This window comes from Elephantulus edwardii, unplaced genomic scaffold, assembly GCF_000299155.1.
Source record: "Elephantulus edwardii isolate Elephantulus edwardi_28Jun2011 unplaced genomic scaffold, EleEdw1.0 scaffold00199, whole genome shotgun sequence".
In the NCBI taxonomy this organism is placed as follows: domain Eukaryota; kingdom Metazoa; phylum Chordata; class Mammalia; order Macroscelidea; family Macroscelididae; genus Elephantulus; species Elephantulus edwardii.
Window position 1 is genome coordinate 768,498 of NW_006399949.1, and position 7,168 is coordinate 775,665.

Consider the following 7,168-nt stretch of genomic DNA (forward strand, 5'->3'; position numbering starts at 1 on the left):
GGGTCTGTTTTCAAACCAGTCAAGAGTTAACTCTCTTGATGATTGGTAGACCACACTGAGAAACACTGGCTTTACTCTATGCCACAGTCTTTCCATTTGTATCTGTTGGTCTGATGTGGAATCTTTCTTTCATGCTTACATATCATTAGGCAATTGTCACTTGTCAAAGAAGAAAATTTCATACTTTGTTAAGAGTGGAAGAAAATTGTTTTTAATGAGCAGTAATACTACTCAAGCAAGAGTCACTAAAAACTCAAATTCCCTGCCGTTCAATCAGGTCTGCGACATAGCTGACCTTCCAATGGGTTTTCAGAGGTTGTAAAGCACAAAGGAGAAGCACTCTACTATTCAAGCAGAGAAAACCATTTCTAACTCATTGGAAGGACAGAGTATAATTTTCCCATTTTGTTTCCAAGACTATCATGTAAAGATGCAAGAAGCTCTGGTGGCAAAGTCCACTAACTCCAAGGTTGTGCTTCTTCAGTGGTTCAAATCCACAAGCAATTCTGAGAGGTAAAAACAAGCAATCTTCTCCCATGCCTCAAAAACCATGGGAAGGTCAGCTATGAGTTGAAACGACCTTGATAGTACTGAGAGAACCATTATGGAAGCCTTCTCCAGCTAGGGGGTTCAAACGGCCAACGGCTCAGTTACCAGCAAGGACTTTAAAACTATACCATCACGGTTCAGGTGTAGAGAGGTTTTTAATTATACATAGAAAATGATGAAATGTAGGAAGTTAGTGACTGTTTAAATATGTTTAGCCTCAGCTTGATGTCATTCAAAGTGTAAAGGTTGGTAGCTTGTCTGAGGAGGGCCAGGTAGTGAGTCACCACTTATCAGATCCTGTTTTACATGGTTTTAGTCACTAACAAATTGTTTACATCTTGACACATTCTTCCTAGAAACAAATGGTTTACATTTTATCCTTTTGCTTCCTGAGAATGCAGGTCGGCCCTATCATTATAACCTGTGACTTTTCCATTTCTATACTTCTATCATAATTTTCATTTAAAATCTTGGCCTTGGACTTGTTGTTTTTCTTCTGAATTCCTGAATAAATAGAGGTTTATTATCCAGTGTCTAGCATTGAATGATAAAACAGTCTGTTTAGGTCTACAGCAAAGAAAACATTTTTTAAAAAAACACACTTAAGACTACCTTTACAAGATGTTTAGAAGGGACTGCACACCAGGAATATCATTGCTGATATCAGATAGCTCTTTAGCAGAAAGCAGAGAACACCAGAATAATGCCCATTTGTCTTTTCTCAACTTTGCAAAGGCAGGCATTTGACTATGTATATCATAATAAACTATTGTTAACATTGTGAAGGATAAGAGTCCCTGAACATTTAATTGTGCTTTTATGAAACTATAGCTATACTCAGAAGCTGTTATACAAATGGAGTAAGGGAACACTGCATGGTTTAAAATAAAGAGAGTAGTTCATCAGGGTTATATCCCTGATGTAGAAAAAAATACCTATTCAATCTGTATGTTAAGCAAGTAATTCATGAAGCTGGACTCTAAGCAGAAGAATGTGACATCAGGATCAGAGGAGGACCCATCAACTACCTTCATTATTCAGATGATACAAACTTGCTTACTGAAAGTGAGAACTTGAATGCTTGCTGAAGAAGATCAAAGACTATAGTCTTCGGTTACATTTAAATGTCAAGAAGTAACATAAAAATCCCTCACTATCAGGTCAATAAGCAATATCATGATAAATGGAGAAAAGACTGAAATTGTCAACTACGTTATCTTCCTGGGATCTACAAACAATACCCTTGGTATCAGCTGTCAAAAAATCAAAAGATGTGTTGTAAAGGCAAAGTCTGCTATCTGGGACCTCTTCAAAATACATGGGAGCAACGATGTCAGTTTAAAGACTAAGTTTTGCCTGATTCAGGTCATGGTATTTTCAGTCTCTGGCTATTCATCTAAGAGCTGGACAATTAATAAGGATAGTAAAAGAACCACCTTTGTGTTTGAGTTGTGGTGTTGGAGAAATTAATATCCCACTGACTGCCAAGAAAAACAGCTATGTCTTGGAGAAGGTGTGGCCAGAATTGTGGTCATGTTGTTGTTGTTGCCATTAGGTTCATTACGACACATAGAAACTCTGTGAACAACAGATCGGAATCTTGTACTATCCTGTATCATCCTAACAATGTCTGACATACTTGAGCCAAACTGCTGCAGTCACTGTGTCAATCCACCATGTTGAGATTCTTCATTTTTGCCAATCCTCCACCTTTCCAAACATGATGTTCCCCTCCAATGAACAGTTTCTCCTAGCAATATGCTCAATGTATGTGAAAAGAAAATTTATCACTTTAACATCCAAGGAACATTCTAGTTGCACCTTCTTAAAGACATATCTGTTTGTTCTTTTGGCAGTCTGTGGGCTGTTCAGTGCTCTTCTCCAACACCATGTTTCAAAAGAGGCAATTCTTCTGTCACCTTTAGTCATTGCCCAGCTCAGTTTCATAGCAAGTGACTGAAAAAAAACATGGCTTGAATCAAGTATACAGTAGTCCCTAGACTAACATCATTGCACCTCAAAAATTTGGAGAGGTCCTTGACTGCAGAGTTTCCCAGTGCAATATGTCTCCTGATCTCCTAACTGCCCGTACCAAGTGTATTGATTTTGAATGCAAGTAAGACAAAGTCATTGACAGTTTTAATCTTTTCTCTATCTATCATGATGTTGCCTATTGGTCCATTGGTGAGAATTTGTGTCTTCTTGACATTAGGATGCCATCCATATTGTAGGCTGGATCTTGTGCAGCAAGTGCTTCAAGTCCTCACTTTTAGTGAGCAAGAGTGTCTCATCAGCATAACAAAGTTTATCAATGAGTCTTCCTTCTTCTAATCTTGATGCCACATTCTTTGCCATAAAGTCCAGCTTCTCCAGTAAGTTGGCATGTTGTTAGGCAAGGCTGTTCCTTGGAAAAGGACATCATGCTTGGAAAGGTGAAGGATCAGCAAAAACAAAGGAAAACCCTCAATGAGGTAGATTGACATAGTGATGGTAGGAATGGGTGTTACAAGATCAGAGATGATGAGGCTGGCACAGGATAGGATAGGGTTCAGATCTGTTTTTAATAAAGTTGATATGAGCAATAACTGTAAATAACAATGACAACAAGGACACTCATGACTAGCATAAGCCTAGCATCAATAATACCATCAATCGTAATACCATCAATAAGTATTTGCTGAATGACTAAATAAACAAACACTTATGAAAAAGTTGCTTGAGATACTCACCTTAAAAATTATTCAAATATCAACAATAGCCCTTTAAATCATCTACTACGACATCTTTGTTTTATAGATAGATAGGTACACAGAGGGTTTCCTGAGAACAAAATCTTGGACAATAATATTATGGAACTAAGATACAAGTAAGTCTTCTGAGTTCTGATCCAGTGTTTCTCCCTTTCTTGTAGCAGATGATCTAGATATTTTCTTGATTACTGACTTATTGTTGCTGTTTTGAACTAATGCTCAAATCTAAGCAATCGTTTTTTCTTAAATCATGGGCTTTCTGAGTTCCCTATGCTCTCTAATCCTCAACCTTCATTATCTAGAATTTCAAAAATATGCTTAAGCAAAATTCTTAATTAAAGACAAGAGAAATGATTGTACTCTATGCACAGCTCTATTTGCTATAATTGTTTTTATTTTTATAATTAAGGTCCCTACAGTCAAGCATTTAGAGAGTGCATGCAGTAAATTTGTTCTTACCACATACAGCATAACTCTTTTTTTCTTTATTCTTTTTTTTACAATTTTTAAAAAATATTATTAAATTTTATTAGTTTTAATGAACATTTACAGAAATTTTGGGTTCTCATTGATTCATTGTTGCACTGTTTTCTCTACCCTCCTCCCCAGTTCGTTCTTCTTCACCCCCCCATGTCTGTTTTAATTGTCCAATTGCCACAGTGCTTGTCAAAGCCAGTTCTGATTAATCTCCTTTGTCAGTGTGTCCTTTGCCATTCCCTATCACTCCTCCCTGAGCGATACTTCACCCTGATTCATAAGGAAAAGGGGATGGCGTATTCTCTTAGGAACTTCCTGCTGAAAAGGGACCTTGTGGGTTTCAGGGTGAAGATCTTCTCTCACTACTCTAAAGGGCCCCTTGGCAGTAGGAAACACATAGACTATTATGGAGATTGATTTTGGAATTTAGATACACTGTTATTAATTGTGCTTAGCCGTACATGTTCATATCCTTGAAGATGTATCATGGAGGTGTTGCAACCTAGAAGACACAAATTTAACTAACAAGTTAAAAGTACATGAGTCAAAAATTAACAAGCAATAATATTCCGAGTAGAGGTTCTAGTAATGGCACAAATCAAGTTACAGAGCGAAGGTAGTTCTTACAATAAAAGGCCTATAGACTAGCACTTTGTCTATTATAGTGTAGAGGTTAGGAACCACAAGATGTAGAGGCTCAGCTATGTCATTTATGCTTCTTAAGTCCTGGAGCAAATTCCATCTAGCAGTGGGCTGTTTTACAACTCAGAAGTTCACATGCAAGGTAGAGGTGAAGTAAGGAACTGCTTATGAGGTTTTCCGTCCATTCCAACAACTAAGAGATAGTGAGAAGAGTTGGGACCTCAGAAGGCTTTTAGGACCAATTAGTAGGCTCTTTGTCCTGGAGAAAATGAATATACTTACCAGTAATGTTAATGCTCATCCACAGCTCTTCTGGGAGGATCTAAATCGTTGACGCGTCCTCCTTGAGTACGAAGGAAAGATGTGGGGAAATTGAGAGGGAACCTGATTGATTGATATGGAGTAGATTTTAACTCATAACAACTACGTGTGGCAGAGTAGGATTTCCCCTATAGGATTTCCTAGGCCTTCAATAAGATGGATTGACACAGTGATTGCAGTAATGGACTCAAGTCTGCCAGAAACGATGATGACACAGGATAGGAAAGGGTCAGAGCTATAGCTCATAGAGTCACTATGGGTTGTTTTCAACTCCACAGCCCTTAACAACAACAACAACAACAACAACAATCTTTTCTGAGACAGAGTTCTAATGGTAAAGAGTTGCACTGCCCACCCAAAGACAGGTGGTTCTAATCCACCAGCTGCTCTATGGGGAAAAGATAGATCATGTCTTCTTATGAGATTTACAGCCTCTGAAAACTCACTGAAAGATCAGCTATGGTCTGTTCTGACTTGACAGCACATAAAACAAAAAATATTCGTTATTTTAGTGGACTGCTAGTCTTTTATCTTATGAAGACTCTTTATCAACCAAGTCCTTAACTGCTGTGCTACTAAGGCTTCTTATTTATTTTTATATATGTATACATACAAATATATACCAGCAAGCATGAGCCTGGCTCCAGGGTCTGAATTGGAGACACTGGCCCTGACCAGAATGGACCCCTGCCCCCAAACCCTGCTCTACCCACCAACTTAGAGGGTCTGCCCAGAAGACCTGCCCAGCATGCCAACATCACCAGAGAATATAGCAATAATCAGACATCATATCTAGTTATCTGGGAGGAATGGGAGGGAGTGACTGGTGGGGCAAGGTTAGGGAAGAAAGCTGGATGATGGTGGGGATGGAAGCACAGCACTTGTGACAAATGAGGGAGGGAGGGGACAGCACTGAATCTGTGTAATGGGGAAAGATCTTTCATCTGTTCTTTTATGTATAAAACTTCTCTGTCAGATATTGCTCTAAAGATAAGCATCCAAAGTAAGACAGACTAGGAAGAAGGATTGGCTGTTCACTTCCAAAATAAGAGGCCTTTGAAAACCCTAGTACAATAGAGCACACTTAGATTAGACTAGCAGATATGGTACTGGAGGCTGAGGCATCTTACTGGGAAACCCAAAGAAGGAGGAACAGTTGAAAGCAGACACAACTGATTGGAATGCGGAAAGTGAGAAGTATGAATGCAGGAAAAGACATTGTTAAGGAAGAAATGAAACACATAAATGATATATTGGGCACCGGCGAACTGAGATGGTTTGGCTTGGAACATTTTGAATCAGATAATCATATGATCTACTAAGTTGGAAATGGAAATGAAAAGGTTAGGAAAAACGGGGTCACATTCATAGTAAAAAAGACCATTTCTAGATCCTGAAATATAATGTTGTGAACAACAAGATACTATCTATACTCCTACAAAGAAGATCTGTTAATATCACTATCATTCTAATATATTCTAATATATGCACCAACAATAAGATCCAAAGAGTAACAAACAGATGATTTCTACCAACTTTTGCAACAAGAAATAGATCAACTGTGTACCAAGATGCATTTATAATAATGAGATACTTGAATGCAAAAATTGGAAATAAAAGGTCAGTAGCTGAAAAACATGGTTTTGGTGACAGAAAAAAACTGGAGATAGAATGATAGAATTTTGTACCATCAATGACTTATTAATTATAAATACCTTTTTATAAGAAACACACAATGACTATACATATGGATCTCACCTGATGGTCTACACAGGAATAACACTGATTACATCTGTGGAAGGAATCATTGGTGCAGCTTAACATTAGCTGTTAAAACTAGGCCAAGTACTGATTTTGGAACAGACCATCAACTACCCATATGCAAGTTCAAACTGAAGCTAAAGAGAATTATGTCAAATCTACGAGAACCAAAATTTGACCTTGAATATATCCTACCTAAATTTAAAAACCATGTCAAAAATAGGTTTCAGACCTTGAAAACTAATGAATGAAGACCAGATGAGTTGTGGGAGGGTATCAAGAATACCATCCATGATGAATGAAAAGGTCATAAAAAAGACAGGAAGAAGCAGAGATCAAAATGATGTCAAAAGGAACTGATTATTTCACTAGAGCAATGAGAAGCCAAAGCAAAGGAAGAAATCAGGAAGGAAGTTAAGGAGCTGAATAGAAGATTTCAAAGAGCAGCTCAGAAAGTCAAAGTATATAATGAAATATGCAAAGAGCTGGAGTCAGAAAATCAAAAGGGACAAAATCGCTCAGCATGTTTTGAGCTGAAGGAACTGAAGAACAAATTCAAGCCTCAAGTTGCAATATTTAAACATGCTATTGAAGTATTTCAGATAACAGATGTTGCCCTGGATGTGCTCACCAAGTTGTGCCAAGAAATCTGGAGAACAACCACTTGG